This window comes from Coregonus clupeaformis, chromosome 34, assembly GCF_020615455.1.
Source record: "Coregonus clupeaformis isolate EN_2021a chromosome 34, ASM2061545v1, whole genome shotgun sequence".
NCBI classification, from domain to species: Eukaryota; Metazoa; Chordata; class Actinopteri; order Salmoniformes; family Salmonidae; genus Coregonus; species Coregonus clupeaformis.
In genome coordinates, this window is record NC_059225.1 from 40270580 (window position 1) to 40292407 (window position 21828).

Consider the following 21828-nt stretch of genomic DNA (forward strand, 5'->3'; position numbering starts at 1 on the left):
TGGACATCGAAGGAGCGGATTGCTTAAGCTCCGGTGTGGAGCAGCTGACCGGTACCTGATCAGGCACCGGTGACCCAGGCACGGGTTGTGCCGGACTGACGACGCGCATCCCTGGCTTGGTGCGTGGAGCAGGAACGGACCGGACCGGGCTGACGATGCGTACCCCTGGCTTGGTGCGTGGAGCAGCAACGGGCTGGACCGGGCTGACGATACGCACCCCTGGCTTGGTGCGTGGAGCAGGAACGAACCGGACCGGGCTGACGATGCGCACCCCTGGTTTGGTGCGTGGAGCAGCAACGGGCCGGACCGGGCTGACGATACGCACCCCTGGCTTGGTGCGTGGAGCAGGAACGGGCCTTACCAGGCTGACGACTCGCACCCCTGGCTTGGTGCGAGTGGCAGGAACAGGCCGGGCCGGGCTGGCGACGCGCCCCGTAGGCTTGGTGCGAGTGGCAGGAACAGGCCGGGCCGGGCTGGTGACGCGCACCGTAGGCTTGGTGCGAGTGGCAGGAACAGGCCGGGCCGGGCTGGCGACGCGCACCGTAGGCTTGGTGCGAGGAGCAGGAACAGGCCGGGTCATGCTGGCGACGCGCACCGTAGGCTTGGTGCGAGGGGCAGGAACAGGCCGGGCCGGGCTGGTGACGCGCACCGTAGGCTTGGTGCGAGTGGCAGGAACAGGCCGGGCCGGGCTGGCGACGCGCACCGTAGGCTTGGTGCGAGGAGCAGGAACAGGCCGGGCCGTGCTGGCGACGCGCACCGTAGGCTTGGTGCGAGGGGCAGGAACAGGCCGGGCCGGGCTGGCGACGCGCACCGTAGGCTTGGTGCAAGGGGCAGGGACAGGCCGGACCGTACTGGGAACACACACCACTGGCCTTAAACGGGGATCAGGAACGGGCCGGACCGGACTGGCAATACACCTCAGTACCTCTCGCCGCGCCTCTACATCTTCCTTCCCTCTTCTCACCAATGGCTCCCGTAACCTGGTGGCCTTCTGAATTCGCCCCTTATCTGCCTCCAGCAGCCCCGTCGTCCATGCCATGTGCCCCCCCCTAAAATTTTTTTTGGGTTGCCTCTCGTCCATCCGACGACGACACTGTTGACGCCGTTGCTCCTCTCTCGCCAGGGCCTTAATCCTAGCCCATGGCCCTTTTCCCCCAAGCATGTCCTCCCAGGACCACACTTTGCCCACCTGGGCCATCGCCAACCTCTCCAGCTCCTTTCCCGGCGCTTCCTCCCATGAACAGGCTGCCTGCTCCTGGACACGCTGCTTGGTCCTGGTATGGTGGGATCTTCTGTCACGATCGTCGTAGAGAGTAGACCAAGGCGCAGCGTGATGAACGAACATATTTATTATCTTTAGTGATAATACAAAAACAACAAACGATACGTGCAGTCCTAAGGTTAACTCAAACACAGAACAAACCAAACGGAAACAAGATCCCACAAACACTATGGGAAAACAGACTGTTTAAATATGGTTCCCAATCAGAGACAACCAGCCACAGCTGACACTCGTTGCCTCTGATTGAGAACCACACTGGCCAACATAGAAATACAATACTAGAACACGACATAGAAACACAAACACATAGAAACTACACACCCTGGCTCAAAATATAGAGTCCCCAGAGCCAGGGTGTGACAGACCCTTGATAAGACTATATAATTAATATGATCAAAGTCTGTTAAAACTGAATATCTGACTCCATTTAATATTATAGTAATATTATATTATAGTAAATGTGCAATCAAGCATTATGCGTTTAGCTGACTAAGATTAAGAAATGGTCATGAGAATTGTCTATATCAAAGTCAGATAGATTTAATATAATTGTAAAATGAATGATTCACATACAAGGCATAAAGCTTGAGTTACAAAGCAAAACTAGCATTACAAGGGATTATTCTAGGCATAATTATCTTAGAGTTACAAGGCAAAGCATGCACAAAACATACCCACTAGGCCAGAGACCTATGGGCTAACCTAAAGGAGAGAAGCCTTTTCATACAACCTTTTTACATGGGCAGGATACAGGATAAGATACAGAACAACAGACCTTCATTCCATTTATACCAGATCTGACTTGTTTGTAGTCAAATCCACATACCAAACCACATGACCAATCCACATACCAAACCAAAGGTAATAAAACTAAGATATCCAATCAGATCGAACCAGCCAACATCCTTTAGGAAGGTGGTCACATCTATGTGTGATGAACTGAGGGGATGGGCTGAGAGGACAAAAGAGATCCTTGCAAACATTGTCGTCAGAGTTCACTCTGAACAACTACAAGTAACCACATAGATACATCCATATAGATGGCATCTCCTCAGAGGACAAGTTTTAGATAGATACCAAACATGGATGCAATAGCATCAATAACACACATTTCAATAGTCAGTCCGCTGGATACTGTGTGAGAGAGAGAGAGAGACATTTTGGCCGCAATAGGGAAAAGGGCTGACTGGCCTTTGATAATTTTATTTTTGTTCCTGGGCCATTTTCCATGCAGACCCAGAAGTGACAAAGAGCACATAATTTTGCACAGAGCCTACAAAGGTATGAAGTCTTCTAAAAGCCCTACCTCTGTGCCATTTTGGCTCAATAAAATAATAAATATTATCTCGAAAGTCTGGTCATTGAAAGGTTATTGAACACCTTGGGCAAGGTTGTGGAGGACTATTATGACAGTGTCCTTGAATTGAGCCAGCTAGCTGAGCAGCTTCCATTTAGTTTATTTGTTTTTTAAATCACAGTGCATGATGTTCCTCAGACCCAGTGACCCCAATGATAATCTTTATTGACATGGTCTGCACACTGAGTCTGTAAACTAGTTGTGCTAGGCTGTGACCTCCATTGCAGTGTCAGTTCCTTTGATAGAATTGTATTAAAAATGGAAATTGAATTAGCCTAACTAAGGCGGTTAATGAAAGTGAGACGTTAATCGACTCGTTGGGCAGGAGTCGATATCCCTTCACATTCCAAGAAGCGAAGACGAAATATGAACTCTTATTGCAATCGGAGAGCGCCCAGATTGTTCTGCTTTATCAGCAACAACAAAATCTGTTGAAGCATGGGATTTTAACTATTCACATTCTAGCTTTCATTAAAGGCATTAAATATTCAAGGCAAGGAGAGTTTACGCGACACATGTTGGGTCTGTTGGGTGGGCTGACTGTCTTTAATGTTGATGTTGTGAAGTTGTGCTAAATCAATCAATCAAATCAATAAAATGTTATTTGCCACATGCGCCGAATACAACAGGTGTAGATATTACAGTGAAATGCTTACTTACAAGCCCATAACCAACAATGCAGTTAAAAAAAAATAAAAAAAAATAATAATAATTAAAGAGCAGCAGTAAAATAAAATAACAGTAGGGAGGTTATATACAGGGGTTACCGGTGCAGAGTCAATGTGCGGGGGCACCGGTTAGTCGAGGTAATTGAGGTAATATGTACATGTTGGTAGAGTTAAAGTGACTATGCATGAATAATAAACAGAGTTGCAGCAGCGTAAAAGAGGCGGTTGGGGTGGGGTGGGGTGGGGTGGGGTGGGGTGGAGGGGGAATGCAAATAGTCAGGGTAGCCATGATTAGCTGTTCGGGAGTCTTATGGCTTGGGGGTAGAAGCTGTTAAGAAGCCTTTTGGACCTAGACTTGGCACTCCGGTACCGCTTGTCGTGCGGTAGCAGAGAGAACAGTCTATGACTAGGGTGGCTGGTGTCTTTGATAATTTTTAGGGCCTTTCTCTGACACCGCCTGGTATAGAGGTCCTGGATGGCAGGAAGCTTGGCCCCAGTGATGTACTGGGCCGTACGCACTACCCTCTGTAGTGCCTTGCCAGGCCGAGCAGTTGCCATACCAGGCGGTGATGCAACCAGTCAGGATGCTCTCGATGGTGAAGCTGTAGAACTTTTTGAGGATCCGAGGACCCATGCCAAATATTTTCAGTCTCCTGAAGGGCAATAGGCTTTGTCGTGCCCTCTTCATGACTGTATTGGTGTGTTTGGACATGATAGTGTGTTGGTGATGTGGACACCAAGGAACTTGAAGCTCTCAACCTGTTCCACTACAGCCCCGTTGATGAGAATGGGGGCGTGCTCAGTCCTCTTTTTTTCCTTGTAGTCCACAATCATCTCCTTTGTCTTGAGCACGTTGAGGGAGAGGTTGTTATCCTGGCATCACACGGCCAGGCCTCTGACCTCCTTCCTATAGGCTGTCTCATCATTGTCGGTGATCAGGCCTACCACTGTTGTGTCGTCGGAAAACTTAATGATGGTGTTGGAGTTGTGCCTGGCCATGCAGTCATGGGTGAACAGGGAGTACAGGAGGGGACTGAGCATGCACACCTGAGGGGCCCCCATGTTGAGGATCAGCGTGGCAGATTTGTTGTTACCTACCCTTACCACCTGGGGGCGGCCCGTCAGGAAGTCCAGGATCCAGTTGCAGAGGGAGGTATTTAGTCCCAGGGTCCTTAGCTAAGTGATGACCTTTGAGGGCACTATGGTGTTGAACGCTGAGCTGTAGTCAATGAATAGCATTCTCATGTAGGGGCTCCTCTTGTCCAGGTGGGAAAGGGCAGTGTGGAGTGCAATAGAGATTGCATCATCTGTGGATCTGTTGGTGCGGTATGCAAATTGGAGTGGGTCTAGGGTTTCTGTGATGCGTGATTTGAAGGAGTCAGGCGCAGGAGGGTAAATCACAGTATAATGAGTTTATTCCGTAATCCAGCGTAACCAGTCCAGTGCCCAAAACAGGCGCACTGGAACAAACATGCACACAGGGAAAATACCCTGGCAATACAAAATACTGAGCTCAACTGAGCTACTAATCCTCACAATGAACAATCACCCACAAGGACAAGGGGGGCAGAGGGAACACATAAACACGTACTAAGGGGAATATGAACCAGGTGTGTGTAATTGACAAGACAAGACAAATTGAATGATGAGATATGGAGCGTCAGTTGCTAGAAGGCCAGGGACGACGAACGCCGAAGCCTGCCCGAAGAAGGAGGGGAGGCAGCTTCGGAGGAAGTCGTGACAGTTTCTGGGATAATGGTGTTGATGTGAGCCATGACCAGCCTTTCAATGCACTTCATGGCTACATACGTGAGTGCTATGGGTCGGTAGTCATTTAGGCAGGTTATCTTAGTGTTCTTGGGCACAGGGACTATGGTGGTCTGCTTGAAACGTGTTGGTATTACAGACTCAGTCAGGGACATGTTGAAAATGTCAGTGAAGACACTTGCCAGTTGGTCAGCGCATGCTCAGAGTACACATTCTGGTAATCCGTCTGGCCCTGCGGCCTTGTGAATGTTGACCTGCTTAAAAGTCTTACTCACATCAGCTACAGAGAGCTTGATCACATAGTCATCCAGAACAGCTGATGCTCTCATGCATGTTTCAGTGTTGCTTGCCTCGAAGCGAGCATAGAAGTGATTTAGCTCATATGGTAGGCTTGTGTCACTGGGCAGCTCGCAGCTGTGCTTCCCTTTGTAGTCTGTAATGGTTTTCAAGCCCTGCCACATCCAACGAGCATCAGAGCCGGAGCAGTACGATTCAATCTTAGTCCTGTATTGACTCTTTGCCTGTTTGATGGCTCGTCGGAGGGCATAGCGGGATTTCTTATAAGCATCCGGGTTAGAGTCCCGCTCCTTGAAGGCGGCAGCTCTGCCCTTGAGCTCAGTGCGGATGTTGCCTGTAATCCATGATTTCTGGTTGGTGTATGTACGTACGGTCACTGTGGGGACGACGTCATCGATACACTTATTGATGAAGCCAGTGACTGATGTGGTGTACTCCTCAATTGACAGAAAGGGTGATTTGGGAGGGGGCTTCCATGAATGGAGCCTTAGATCTTTCTTCTGCAGGTCCCTTGGTCGATAAGTAATCAGTGCAGCGAAAGATCTGCCCCAGAATTTATAGCACCAATGAGAATGTGCTGCCAATGACTATCCTCAAGTCAGCCTGCTCTACTCTACATGGAGAGAGGGAGGGAGTCTAACACAGATGGAGGGGGAGAGACAGAATAACCAATGGATCTGAACAGGAGAAAGAGGTGGATCCTGAGTCTCTTGAAAGAAAGAGAGAAAGGATCAAATGTCAGTGTTACGAACCCCGTGGCTCTAAACGTCTAGGGTGGATGGACATGAGACCCGTAACATAAATTCATGCAAATTATAAGTGTAGTATGGAACAGTGAGAACAAATAGGACACAACTACCATGAACTACCGTCAAACACACATGGTTTATTTCAGAACACACGGTAAGGGTTTGGGAAAAAGGGCTGAGCAGGACCCAAGAAATGAAACAATAGTGTAAAACCCCCTAAACTGATCTTGCCTGCCTCAAGAACCGCTAGGCTACTGCTACCATACAAAAAATACAGTGGGTGGTCCGCTCCAGGTCTAACTGGTGTTTATAGACAGATTTCTTCCTCACGGGTAATGTACGCCCAAGGGCATCTAGCTTAAACTCCCCTTTTCCCAGAAACACACCACGCTACAAAACAGGGTAATCAGCAATAAAGTACGTACACAATACACAGGACACAACAGTATCCAAACTCACATAAAGAAATGGCTTCTAACAAAGTTACCAATAGGGTAACCAACAACTTAGTGAGTACACAACACACAGGACACCACCGTGTCCATACTCACATATGGCAAAAATCTCTCTCTTTTGCAACACACACAAGTTTGGTTTTTATACAATGGGATGTGTGATTGAACAAACGAGTAACAGGTGGTGCAATTCACAGGAATGTTCACTGATTGGTCCAATCATCAGACACCTCAACGACCACCAATCAGGAACATACAGGACACCTGTGATTAGGGCAGAAGGAGAGAAAAACACAGGACACAGGATACCTGTATCCGTAACACTCCCACCCTTAAAAGAGCAAACCACAATGGTTTGCGACACACGTACTATCACAACACCCAAATTCACAAATCATCCTGCCGGGATAACAAAAAAAACCTAGATCATCAAACACGAGACAAAGCATCTGCCATCACATTATCTAACCCCTTTTTGTGGCGGATCTCCAAATTATAATTTTGCACGACAAGTGCCCAACGCATAAGGCGTTGGTTCTGGTTGTACATCCGGTGGAGAAAAACTAAGGGGTTATGGTCAGTATACACTACCACTGGTAATGCACTGGAACCAACATAAACTTCAAAGTACTGCAGAGCTAACAACAAAGCTAGAGCTTCTTGTTCAATGGTGGAATAGTTTGTCTGACATTTGCTAAATTTCCGTGAAAAATAACAGACAGGATGGTCCACTCCACTCTGGTCTTGCTGCAGTAGAACAGCACCAGCACCTCTGGCACTTGCATCTACCTCCAGTTTAAACGGCCGCTCAAAATCTGGCGCAGCAAGAACAGGAGTACTACACAAGAGTGCTTTAGCAGTGTTGAAAGCAGTACAACAATCTTCAGACCATACAAATTTTCTCGCCGGACTGAGCAAATCCGTTAATGGAGCAACTACCGCAGAGAAATTTTTACAGAAACTACGGTAGTAGCCAACCATCCCTAAAAACGGCGTAGCTCTCTTCTGGTGGTAGGTGCGGAAATGCGTTTATAGCTGAGACCTTGGCATCTACAGGGCGCACCTGACCATGGCCGACCTGTTTACCAAGATACGTAACAGTGGCCTTCCCAAACTCGCACTTTGCTAAGTTCAGGGTTAGAGAAGCGGTTGCTAGACGTTCACACACTACCCTTAGAGTGTTAACATGATCAGACCACTCAGTTGAATAAATGACCAGATCATCCAGGTAAGCACTACAATTACGAACTCCAGCCAATACTGTGTTAACCAGGCGTTGGAAAGTGGCTGGTGCGTTCCGCATCCCAAATGCCATGACAGCATATTGTAGGAAGTGATCTGGGGTCACAAATGCAGAGATGTCGGAGGCACGTGGGGTTAACGGCACCTGCCAGTAACCTTTTAGAAGATCTAATTTGGTTACATAAGTAGCAGCACCAACAGTATCAATACAGTCATCCAGTCTGGGTAACGGGAACGAGTCGGGCACTGTGACCGCATTGACTTTCCGATAGTCCGTACATAATCTGGATGTCCCATCAGGTTTAGGAACCAGAATGCACGGAGAACTCCAAGGACTTGAACTTGGCATAGCCAGGTTATTCTCCAGCAAATAACCGACCTCACCCCTCATTATCTTTCTCTTAGCGATGTTGACACGATACGGATGTTGCTTGATAGGTGCAGCGTTTCCAACATTAATGTCATGTTCTAACACATTTGTACATGTAGGAACATCATTAAAAAGACATGGAAAGCTGTGTAATAGTCTCACAATATCATCTGACTGTCTGTCCGTTAAATGAATCAGGCTTGACGGGAGAGACAGCAGCATCTCTGAATTAGGCAATCTAGCACACTGCTGCTGAGTATTGCGCAACTCCAAACCATCTCCGTCCACATCATTAACATGACCTCCCACTACAGCCGTAGCAGCAACAGAGACAGCCGACTCGGCCAGTTTCTCTGGACTGTCTACCTGAGTGACGGGTCTGGTGTGGTATGTCTTCAACATGTTAACGTGGCACACACGAGATTGGCGTTTTCTATCAGGAGTCTGTATCACATAGTCAGTTTCACTTAGTTTCTTTTCAATGACATAAGGACCAGAGAAACGTGCTGACAATGACGCTCCTGGCACAGGCAACAATACAAGAACTCGGTCACCTGGCTGCAGTGAACGAGAAACAGCCTGTGTGTCATAGTGTCGTTTCATCCGTTTCTGTGAGGAAGACAGTGCTTCCTTTGCTAGAGCACAGGCAGCATGTAGGCGCTCACGAAAGCGACTAACGTAGTCCAACACATTTTCTTTCACACACAACTCTTGTGACAAAAACTGATCCTTAAGGACTTTCATAGGTCCTCTCATGGTGTGTCCAAACACCAGTTCAGCTGGGCTGAACCCTAGGGATTCCTGTACTGTCTCACGGACAGCAAACAACACTAGAGGAACTCCCTCATCCCAATCTTTCTCAGATTCCATGCAATATTTACGGAGCATAGACTTCAGTGTCTGATGCCAACGTTCAAGCGCACCCTGAGACTCTGGGTGATATGCGCTGACACACGGTGTGTAACTGACAAGGATTTTAACACTTGTTTGAAAAGTGTAGAAAGGAAATTCGTACCCTGATCAGTTTGTATCACCTTAGGTAATCCAAAAGTTGAGAAGAATTTGATCAACGCTTTACTCACCACTGGAGCAGTAATCCTTCGCAGAGGAATGGCCTCTGGGTACCTGGTGGCCACACACATAATTGTCAACATAAACTGGTTACCAGATTTTGTTTTTGGTAATGGTCCAACACAATCAACCATCACATGTTCGAAGGGTTCACCTAGGGCCGGTATGGGACAAAGAGGCGCTGGGGAAATAACCTGGTTCGGTTTCCCAACTACTTGACAGGTGTGGCAAGTCCGACAGAACCGAGCCACATCTTGTTTTAAGCCAGGCCAAAAGAAATGTCGCAAAACTCGATCATAAGTCTTGGTGACTCCCAGATGTCCGGACCACTGGTGATCATGAGCGAGGGATAAAACATTTTGTCGAAAGGCTGTAGGAATCACTATTTGGTAAACAGCATTCCAATCTCCGCCAGCGTCAACATGGGATGTCCATTTACGCATGAGGAGATTACCATCAATGAAGTATGCCATGTTTTCCTTCTTTAGCTCGTCCTCTGAGACAACACTAGAAAAACATTTAGCCAGGCTACTGTCAACCTGTTGGTTAGCGATCAGCTGCTCACGAGTAACTGGTAACTGTATTGCCTCAGCAACAAGTTCCACATCCTTCTTCCTTTCTCTGGGCTGTTGGTCAGACTGCACCAGCTTACCAGAGGTAGCACCCGAACTATCCTCTGGGTCACACTCTCTGAATAGAATCGTGTTCGACAAATCTATCACTTCACCCACTTGTCGTGCTTGAGCACGTGTGACAGCACAAGCGGGGAACACATCTGGATAACCTTGTGCCAGCTCCTCAGAGAGAGACTGGTCACTTTTATCCAATACCTCCAATACGGGTATCACCTTTCCTCCGGCAATATCGTTGCCCATTATAAATGTCACACCTTTTACTGGCAACCTAGGACGTACGCCAACTCTGAACAATCCACTGACTAATTCAGAGTGTACGTTCACAAAGTGCAATGGCACTGGGACGAAACCCATTTCAATTCCTTGTACTAACACACTGGACCCACAATATGTATTATTAGACAAGGGCAACACATCAGCTAGTATGAACGACTGCGCCGCACCAGTATCTCTGAGGATTCTAACTGGACGCTGAGACGCTTCGTCATCTGATATCGAAACAAACCCCTCAAAAATGAACGGTTCATAACTGTGATCTGGGACAGGGACTTTCAAACCACATTCACTATGAGGCTTCTGTCTTGATTCCGGCCTGACAACCGTATCGAATCAGCCCAACACCCGTTGGCGGCCTGGCGTGCTGAGGTATCCCCGGTTTGCGTTTTAGCAGAAAGCAATCATTAACCATATGTCCCACCTTGTGACAATAGAAACAGTGACGCACATCTTTGGGCGTGCTGGATGTACTGCTGGTCGACTAGGACTAAAAGTTAGCAACTCCGCAGCCCTGCTCTCCGTGCACGAGCCGAAAACACGCTCTTATGCGTCAACACAAACTCGTCTGCCAAAACAGACGCTTCCGACAGTGAGGATACTTTCTGTTCGTTCAGATAAACTACAATGCGTTCCGGTAAGCAATTTTTAAACTCTTCTAACAAGATTAACTCCCGTGAGAGAGTTAAAATCAGTTACTTTACTAGCACTGTGCCATTTGTCAAACAGATTTCCTTTGTCTCTAGCAAACTCCACATAAGTCTGAGTAGGAGACTTTTTATGAGACCTAAATCTCTGTCGATATGCCTCAGGAACAAGCTCATAGGCACGAAGAACAGTAGCTTTGACCACTTCATAATTCAAACTGTCTTCAAGAGGTAGCGCTGCCAGAACCTCTTGGGCTTTACCTGTTAGTTTACACTGAAGTAATAGGCACCATACCTCTTCGGCCATTTCAATGCTACCGCTATACGTTCAAACACACTGAAATAGGAATCAACCTCTGACTCCCTGAACACAGGTACCAAGGTGATCTGCCTACTAATATCAAACGTAGCAGCCGACACAGCTGGTGAGGATGGCTCACTAGCAGGCATAGTATGAGCAGCGACTAACCTCGCTGTTTCTGCCTCCAGTTCCATTTTACGCACCTCCAGTTCCATCTTACGCGTCTCCAGTTCTTGATCAAGCCTACGCGTCTCCAGTTCTTGATCAAGCCTACGCGTCTCCAGTTCTACCTCTAGCTTACGCGTCTCCTGTTCTGCCTCTAGCTTACGCATCTCCAGCTTGTCTTGCCTGATTTGTGCCCGCTCTTCCGCCTCCATTTGGAGCCGTGTCGAGCGGACATCGATCCTGGCATCACTGTCAGTCAGTGGGGAGAGTGGGTCATAACGGGGCAATGTGGCTGGAGCCTTAGCCTCGTCCTCAGACACTGATGGGCTTACAGGAGTAGCAACCACATCCCCTACAGGAGCAGCAGACTCAGGCGGCGGTAACTCAAGCACTCGCTCGTTTAACAATATCGCTAGCACTACTTCCCTAACTTCTGCTTTCACTAAACCCCTCGGTATGGGTAAAGAAAAGTGGTCAGCCAAAGCCTGTAGATCCACTCTACGGCAATTCTCAAAAACCCCCCACGTAGGGTTTTCCAAAAATGCCTCTAACTCAAAAGTAGCCATCCTACTAGCAACACGAGCCGTCGACTACCGAACACACAAAAAAAAACAGGTAGTTACAGCTGCCAAGCTCAACACTGAACCAGACACTGACTAATTTACATGAGTAGCATGGGATAGATAGGATCCCAGACGAGCCCCCACTTTATGTTACGAACCCCGTGGCTCTAAACGTCTAGGGTGGATGGACATGAGACCCGTAACATAAATTCATGCAAATTATAAGTGTAGTATGGAACAGTGAGAACAAATAGGACACAACTACCATGAACTACCGTCAAACACACATGGTTTATTTCAGAACACACGGTAAGGGTTTGGGAAAAAGGGCTGAGCAGGACCCAAGAAATGAAACAATAGTGTAAAACCCCCTAAACTGATCTTGCCTGCCTCAAGAACCGCTAGGCTACTGCTACCATACAAAAAATACAGTGGGTGGTCCGCTCAGGTCTAACTGGTGTTTATAGACAGATTTCTTCCTACGGGTAATGTACGCCCAAGGGCATCTAGCTTAAACTCCCCTTTTCCCAGAAACACACCACGCTACAAAACAGGGTAATCAGCAATAAAGTACGTACACAATACACAGGACACAACAGTATCCAAACTCACATAAAGAAATGGCTTCTAACAAAGTTACCAATAGGGTAACCAACAACTTAGTGAGTACACAACACACAGGACACCACCGTGTCCATACTCACATATGGCAAAAATCTCTCTCTTTTGCAACACACACAAGTTTGGTTTTTATACAATGGGATGTGTGATTGAACAAACGAGTAACAGGTGGTGCAATTCACAGGAATGTTCACTGATTGGTCCAATCATCAGACACCTCAACGACCACCAATCAGGAACATACAGGACACCTGTGATTAGGGCAGAAGGAGAGAAAAACACAGGACACAGGATACCTGTATCCGTAACAGTCAGAGATGGGTGGATCTACACTGAGAGAGGTGGATCATGAGTCTCTTCTGTGGATGAGAGAAAAGCAAGGATATATAGGTAGATTGAATGTGTTACAAGAAGATAGAGAGAAAGAGAGAGAGTGCAGACCATGATAATGGATCTACGCTGAGGGAGTAATAAAATAAACGTATTATATATTATAAACTGGGTGGGTTGAGCCCTGAATGCTGATTGGCTGAAAACCATGGTATATCACGGGTATGACCCCAAAAATATTTGAACTGTTCTAATTATGTTGGTAACCAGTTTATAATAGCAATAAGGCACCGCAGGAGTTTGTGTTATATCAAATCAAATGTATTTATAAAGCCCTTTTTACATCAGCAGATGTCACAAAGTGCTATACGGAAACCCAGGCTAATATACCACGGCTAATGGCTGTATCCAGCGTTGCATCGTGCTTAAGAACAGCCCTTAGCTATGGTATATTGGCCATATACCACATCTCCTCAGGCCTTATTGCTGAATTATAAACATGTAGGTTCGAGCCCTGAATGCTGATTAGCTGACAGCTGTGGTATACCAGACCGTATACCACGGGTATGACCCCAAAAATATTACATTGGTAAGCAGTTTATAATAGCAGTAAGGCACCTCGGGGGTTTGTGGTATATGGCCAATATACCACGGCTAAGGGCTGTATCCAGGCACTCCGCGTTGTGTTGTGCATAAGAAGAGCCCTTAGCCATGGTATGTTGGCCATATACCACACCCCCTCGTGCATTATTGCTTAATTATATCAGAGTTAGATTGAGTAAAGCCAAATGCTAGGTTGGGTTAGGAAAGTATTTATAAATAATAATAAAAAAAAGTTTTTGAGAGCCTTTCATATTAAATATATTGATAAATAAAAAATACAGTGGTTTCAGTGGCACTTTTAGGATGTAAATCTTGGTGGGGCAAAAAAAAAAAAATTGGGGGGGATGCATGCCAGCAAAGCCACTACATAACACAACACTAAACAATACATGAATTACACTATAACGGTGACAAATGGTGCCCACAAACTGTTAGGGCCTACATAAAGCTGTCCCAACAGCACAGTCCCAACAGCAGTCCCAAAACCTTACCACTCCTACACCTGGCTATCAGCGGAGCCTTGTCTTGCAGCGAAACAGTTCATTCAGCCTCATTTACTGCCTTTTAAAAAAACATAGCTGATATGGCTGACTTGCTTAAACAAATGTGGTTTCTACTGACAATTGAGATGTACAAACTATGGCATAAGGGGACGACAACCGGATAAGAGTCTATCCGTAATTTCAATTATTTTCCCAGTCGGAGCTCGTTTTTTCCCGTGTTTCCAGTTGTCTTGAACTCACTGAAGTCAAGTTTTCGCAGTTCCGAGTTAACAGTTGTTTTGAGAACGTCACAAATCATGCTTCCTTGACAGCATGGCCAATTTTCAATGTTTGTCATTTTATAATTGGAAAAGAGACCCTTAATCCCAGATTTTTAACCACACAGCCACTCCACTGAATAGCAGGCTAGTGATTGCTTTGCAATGCTTGCAGTTAGCCACTGATTCCTTCCAAACCACTCATTGTTGAATTTGTGATTTCCAACTTGTTGTGTAATTTTTATGAGCACCGATACGTTTTATCGATAATTTATCTTCATTATTTCTCTTCATATGACAAGGATTAAAAATGATTTGCCAGTAGATTGTCGACTTGATTCATGATGATGACTGCTAGCTAAGATTTTGAAAGTAGGATGTTGACATGATCAGTCCAATCAAAGCCACTATAGATATAACGTGATTTGATGTAATTTTGTCTGTGGCCAATGACCTTGAGCCTTCTTGGATGGGCACTTCTAATGTAACTCTATGGCAGCACCCAAGGGGCTTGAATTTTCGAGCTCTACCCTTAGAATTGGCAGTGACGTAGTGTCCGCATGAGTGACAGAACACTGAGCCAATCACGGCACAACTAGAGAACATTACCAACACCTACTCTCCGTATTTTCCGCTGGCTTCCCCACCACCACAGAAAGCACTGAGCTAGGCTGAAACACCTGCATTTTGGAGCTGCCTTACTCAAGAAAGCAAAAAAGAGACCATGTTTGTATGCGGCTTTATTAACTAAATGATGTTTATTTATTTTTAAATTTTTTTGCAAACTAATATGTGACACGTATTAATGCCAAAATAACATGCAAAACAGGCTCTGCCCCACCGCCCTGAATGACGGGTCGCCACTGAGTGGTTTGATTCATCCTGAAAGTTGCCATAATCAATTGTTCTAGAAAAGTGTACAATAGCGGTTGAACAATTAGTCCTATAAATCTACCCTAATCCTCACTAATCATGGAACTGTAATGACAACGGTCATGTCGTCGTGAACCGTGTGCCAGACTCCAGGTTGAAACTGCTAAGTGTGGTCTAAGTTCCATAATAATTCAAATAGGCTACATGTCCTAAATTATTGCACAACATTTGCCTAATATTATCAATTTTTGCTAGCGACCCTCAGGAACAACTACACGGATGTAACAGAGGAAAGAAAGGTCAACGGAATGGAATGGAAAAATAGAGCCTTTATGCACAAACGAAAAAAGGTGGTTTGGCACATTCAGTTCATCAATGGTAACGTTGGAAGTAGTGTACAATATAATTATAATATGGAGAATAATATACAATAGTATGATATAATATACCCTAATTGCCTGCACTGATCATGGAACTGTGTGATGACAAGTGCCAAGTCTTGCGCCGTTCAAAGTAACGGTTTGTGCTCCAAAATGATTTAATAAACCCGATTTTATTTTTTACTACAATTTGTATTTGGCCTTCATTAAATAGTATCCACTATTACTTGACCCATGGCAACAAATACAAGGACGTGACAGTGTTTACAGAGGGAACAAACACTAAATTGTCAGTTAAATATATGTGGTTATTACTTACGGTCTCTACCGATAGTGGCTAATAATATTCAACATATAGCCTACAAATGGAATGAAACAGGAAAAGTCAGGGCATATGAATAAAACCTTCTAAAGAGCACAAAGGTGACATTTGGCAGTACTCTTTGCCCTGTCATCCCATTTGGCTTGCACTTCCAAATTTAATCCCTGCAAGTTATAAGGCCATACAATGAAAATTCTGCATAACGGCACAGCATTGCATACTTCACTGTGGGAAAGGGGCATACCAAGGTCAGAATATGGCGTATCTGTAGACACACCTCTGTTACACTTCCATTTATTTGATCTCCACTCCAAATGCGTACCTTGCTTGGCACTGGAATTGCCCCATGTGTAAATTCAAAGTCAGAACTACATAAAAGTGAATAAAAAGGGAATTAAGTTCCATTTACACACACATCATGTGGGTTTGAATTCCCCCCTAACTGCTTGATAATGCATTATCAAATCACATTTTATTTGTCACATGCTTTGTAAACAACAGGTGTAGACTAACAGTGAAATGCTTACTTTACAGGCCCTTCCCAACAATGCAGAGAGAAACATCTATAAAATGATAGAAAGATAACATAAATAATAAATACACAATGATTAACGATAACTCGGCTATATACACGGGGTAGCAGTACCGAGTCGATGTGTAGGGGTACGAGGTAATTAAGGTAGATATGTACATATCGGTAGGGGTAAGGTGACAGGATAGATAATAAGCAGTAGCAACAGTGTATGTGATGAGTCAAAAGAGTGCAAAGGGGAGTCAATGCAGATAGTCCAGGTAACTATTTGGTTAACTATTTAGCAGTCTAATGGCTTGGGGGTAGAAGTTGTTCAGGGTCCTGTTGGTTCCAGAGTTGGTGCATCAGTACCGCTTGCCGTGCAGTAGCAGAGAGAAAAGTCTATGACTTGGGTGTCTGGAGTCTTTGACAATTTTTAGGGCCTTCCTCTGACGCCGCCTGGTATAGAGGTCCTGGATGGCAGGGAGCTCGGCCCCAGTGATGTACTGGTACATGTTGTACCACACTTCCTGTCCTACTTAATCCTAAGAGAGGGGCTGACACACATGCAAACAAACAAACAAGCAAAAAAAGACTTCATTACAGTCAACGTATTATGCATTTACATTTTAGTACAACACAGCTTCCGTGAAAGGGGCTGTAATAAGGGGAACTGTGGCACTGCGCAAATACCCCTGCTGTGTGCTATTTCAATAATTTTCCATAACCAAACTAATCTGTCCTTCCTCCTACACCCTGGTTTAAGGGGATTGGAGTGTCTTTGTTTGAAAAGCAGATAAAACCTCACTGCTATGAATCATAATCACTGAAACCCAGGATGGTAAAGATGGCTCAATGCAAACATATATGTATTTAATTTCAACCTGATCCTCGATCAAGTTTGTTTGAGTTGGAGTGGTTTTACTCTACTCCACCAGGTATGTACTAGGACCGAACTTTTGAGTTATCGAAGACGTAATGTAATGTCAGGAACACTTCTTCAGACAGCTCATTTACAGTAAATCAACTTTTTCTAATTATACTGTTTGTAATTATATGCTCTGCCCTGAGATGAAAAAGGTGTCGTAATTGGTTTGCAACACATCATTTGTTGCTTAGTCGCTGTAATCTTCAACAATATATCACTCTTATAGCAATCCAGTCAATTCAACGTTTGTTTGATCGCTATGGAGGTTTTGCCCAACTGGAGCTGAATACACTATGCCCAGCATGCAAACTTTGGCATTGGAAGTCATAATGACGTATTTTTATGATTGTAGAGAAGTCAGATAACCCCATTACAACCTGTTAAATATATATTTCTCTGGTTGCTGAAAATACCCCAACTTCTGACAGTAGTGACTCAGTATTGAATCTACACAGTATGTGGGTGAGTGAGTGAATGAACTCCAATGTCAGAGCAGAGAATGAAAGAGAATAAACAGTTATTGTTTCTTTGCCTTCTTCTCTCTAGGTGTAAACTCAAAGACTGTGAATGCTTGGCCTTGGGAGTGAATAGGGGCCCTATGGCAGAAAACCGCACGATATAGGTAAGAAGGAGCCTGAATAATACCAATTAAAGCCTGGTCATTTATGCATTACTGTATAAACATTGGTAGTTAGTGGTATAATTTACATAATCCCTCATATTAAGACCCTTACCAGCTGCTAATCATCCTAGTACAGTGCGCTTAACACTAGTTACCAAATTAACACTGTAAAGCTGTCCATTTTTATTGTGACTTTTATCACTGGGAGTAAGTGGAGACCCCCTTTAATGCCGCTAAAATAAAATGGGCTAATTCAAAATGGATCCCGGGAAGCGGTAATTATCACTTACTGCATTGATGGGTTGCCAGTTGGTACCTTTGTTTATAAATAGACACAGTATCGATTTCTGAAATACAGTAGTTTGTTGTACTGGTGTGTGTTGGCATGGGTCTTCTTTAACCTATACTTGCCATTCCAATCACTGTACTTCAGAGCTGCAGCTGAGCTCACTAGCTCGATGTTGGAGATGCATGGCCAGTGGTCTGAGAAAATGGGGAATGATATTACATTGTCCATATTAGGACAGAATGAAGAATGTCCAACCGAGATTGAGGGTGTCCTAATATGGACACCGTATTATACGTTTTTCGTGATTGGCTACTTGAAGGAAACACAATGATGTCAGATTGATGAATTTAGTTACAGTATTGATTGCCAAAAAGGGAAGACATTTTTTGAAAGTTACATTTGGTTACATTTTCCAATACAAATAGAATAGATGGCAATACCCCAAAAACGTCCTACATTTATTTCCATCCCGGGCTGCTAGAGACAAAAATTGTGAAGCACATCCACTAGTAGGCAACGCCCCCTCAAGTGCATGACAGAGCCTATGATTTTGCCTGTGACGTTGCACCAGGTGAAGACTCTGGAGCTGACTGTGGACAACATCTGGAGAAGAAGCCAGTTCTACAAACAAGTACAGTGCCTTCAGAAAGTATTCACACCCCTTGACCTTTTCCAAATGTTGTTGTGTTACAGCCTGAATTTAAAATTGATTAAATGTCGATTTGTTTTCACTGGCCTAAACACAATACCCCATAATGTCAAAGTGGAATTATATTTTTCAATTTTTTTACAAATTAATTATAAATGAAAAGCTGAAATGTCTTCAGTCAATAAGTATTCAACCCCTTTGTTATGGCAAGCCTAAATAAGTTCAGGAGTAAAAATGTGCTTAACAAGTCACATAATAAGTTGCATGGACTCACTCTGTGTGCAGTAATAGTGTTTAACATGATTTTTGAATGACTACCTCATCTCTGTACCCTACACATACTATTATTTTAAGGTGCCTCAGTCGAGCAGTGAATTTCAAACACAGATTCAACCACAAAGACCAGGGAGGTTTTCCAATGCCTCATAAAAGAAGGGGGCCTATTGGTAGATGGTTAAAAAAAAGCAGACATTGAACATTCCTTTGAGCATGGTGAAGTTATTAATTACACTTTGGATGGTGAATCAATACAGTCAGTCACTACAAAGATACAGGCATCCTTCCTAACTCAGTTGCCAGAGAGGAAGGAAACTGTTCAGGGATTTCACCATGAGGCCAATCAATGGTTGCTTTATAATTAAACCAGTTACATAGTTTAATGGCTGTGATAGGAGAAAAGTATGGATCAACAACATTGTAGTTACTCCACAATACTAACCTAATTGACAGAGTGAAAAGAAGCCTGTACAGAATACAAAATATTCCAAAACATGCATCCTGTTTGCAACAAGGCAATGAAGTAATACTGCAAAAAATGTGGCAAAGCAATTAACTTTTTGTCCTGAATACAAAGTGCTATGTTTGGGGCTAATCCAATACAACACATTACTGAGTACCACTCTCCATATTTTCAAGCATAGTGTTGGCTGCATCATATTATGGGTATGCTTGTAATCATTAAGGACAAGGGAGTTTTTCAGGATAAATAAGAAACGGAATGGAGCTAAGCACATGCAGAATCATATAGGGAAACCTGGTTCAGTCTGCTTTCCACCAGTATCCTAAAACTCAAGGCCAAATCTACACTGGAGTTGCTTACCAAGAAAACACTGAATGTTACTGAGTGGCTGACTTAGAGTTTTCAGTTACATTTACTTGAAAATATGTGGCAAGACCTGAAAATGGTTGTCTAGCAATGATCAACAACCAATTTGACAGAGCTTGAAGAATTTTGAAAAGAATAATGGGCAAATGTTGCACAATCCAGGTGTGCAAAGCTCTTAGAGACTTACTTAGGGGTGTGAATACTTATGTAAATAAGATATTTCTGTATTTCATTTTCAATACATTTGAAAACATTTCTAAAAATTATGGGGTATTTTGTGAAGATCGGTGAGAAGAAAATATTTTTAATACATTTTTTTATTCAGGCTGTAACACAACAAAATGTTGAATAAGTCAAGGGGTATGAATGGTATGAATACTTTCTGAAGGCACAATAGCTATTACTCCTCGGCCTGAAGTACTAGAATAAAACCACAATTATCTGCTTGAAGGTAATTGTCTCTTTTATGTGTACATGATTTATTTTGGTAAAGGGCATGAACTTGGCATTTCTAGCTGGCTTCTGATGTATTCATCCTACTTTACTAGCAACTGGCAAGCTGTATAAATTAATTTACTAGCTATCCATCTGATTGCTAAAGTTGATAAAAATGCCATTAAAACAAATTACATTTTATTGTCACATACACCGGTTAGGTGCAGTGAAATGTGTTGTTTTACATGGTCAGCCATAGTAGTACAGCACCCCTAGAGCAAATTAGATTTAAGTGCCTTGCTTAAGGGCTTTTCACCTTGTCAGCTTGGGCATTCGAACCAGCAACCTTTCGGTAACCGGGCCAAAGCGGGGAAAGCTGGCTAACGATACCTAACTTCCACCATCAGTCTCTGAGTTCACCTTAGCTAGTGAGCCAAGTGGACTGTAGCTAAGTAACGTTAGGTTTCTAGAAAAGAACACCTATGTATTTGCTAGCTGTATTTTTAAGACTAGTTACTGACTATTGAATACTTTTTGTCAAACTACTTTGTTACCCTGCCTGTTTATTGATGCATTGGTGACTGGAAAAGTTGATTTCACTGCAAATAAGCTGTGTTGTTTTGGCGTAATTTGCCTGAATAGGCTTTTGCACATTTACATGAGTGTTTCATTACTTAGCTAGTTAAGTTACTGACTGACTAGGCAAATTATTATTCATGTTTTTGGTGTTGTTGCATTTCAGGTGGAGAGGGAGTTAGATCCCTAGAAAAAAGCATGCTGACAGATTAGGGCCCATATTCACAAAGCATCTCAGAGTAGGATTACTGATTTAGGATCAGTTTTGCCCTTTAGATCACAATCAATATGAATACATTGACAAGGGGGAGCTGGTCCTGCATCACTATCCCTTCTCTGAGACTCGTTGTCAATATGGGCCCGGGAAGAAAGCTGTTTGCCCAATAGCTTGTACAGCAATCGTTTCACCACATGACCCTAGAGGTACTACAGTCAATGCTTATAAACTGATTATTGTATGTGAATTTCTATATATCTATGACACTAACAAAAGGGTTCAATTGTTCAGCAACATATGCATTGAATGCTAACATGGCTTTGGTGATGAAAGGTACATAATAAACAGGTTTTCATCAAGGATCTCTCTGTACTTTGCTCCGTTCATCTTTCCCTCAATCCTGCCTAGTCTCCCAGTCCTTGCCGCTGAAAAATATCCCCACAGCATGATGCTGCCACCACCATGCTTCACCGTAGGGATGGTGCCAGGTTTCCTCCAGACATGACGCTTGGCATTCAGGCCAAAGAGTTCAATCTTGGTTTCATCAGACCAGAGAATCTTGTTTCTCATGGTCTGAGAGTCTTTAGGTGCCTTTTGGGAAACTCCAAGTGGGCTTTCATGTGCCTTTTACTGAGGAATGGCTTCCGTCTGGAGCTCTACCATAAAGGCCTGATTGGTGGAGTGCTGCAGAGATGGTTTGTCCTTCTGGAAGGTACTCCCATCTCCACAGAGGAACTCTGGAGCTCTGTCAGAATGACCATCGGG

General features: G+C 44.3%; 1 protein-coding gene across 1 annotated transcript in view; it reads left to right on the forward strand.

Moving 5' to 3' along the window:
• LOC121539658 (leucine-rich repeat and fibronectin type-III domain-containing protein 2-like) overlaps positions 1-21828 on the forward strand; it is a 294850-nt gene that overhangs the window by 179487 nt on the left and 93535 nt on the right. The window contains exon 3 of the mRNA XM_041848327.2: positions 17717-17792. The gene's annotated coding sequence lies outside the window, so the exon portion shown is untranslated. The remainder of the gene's footprint in view (positions 1-17716; positions 17793-21828) is intronic.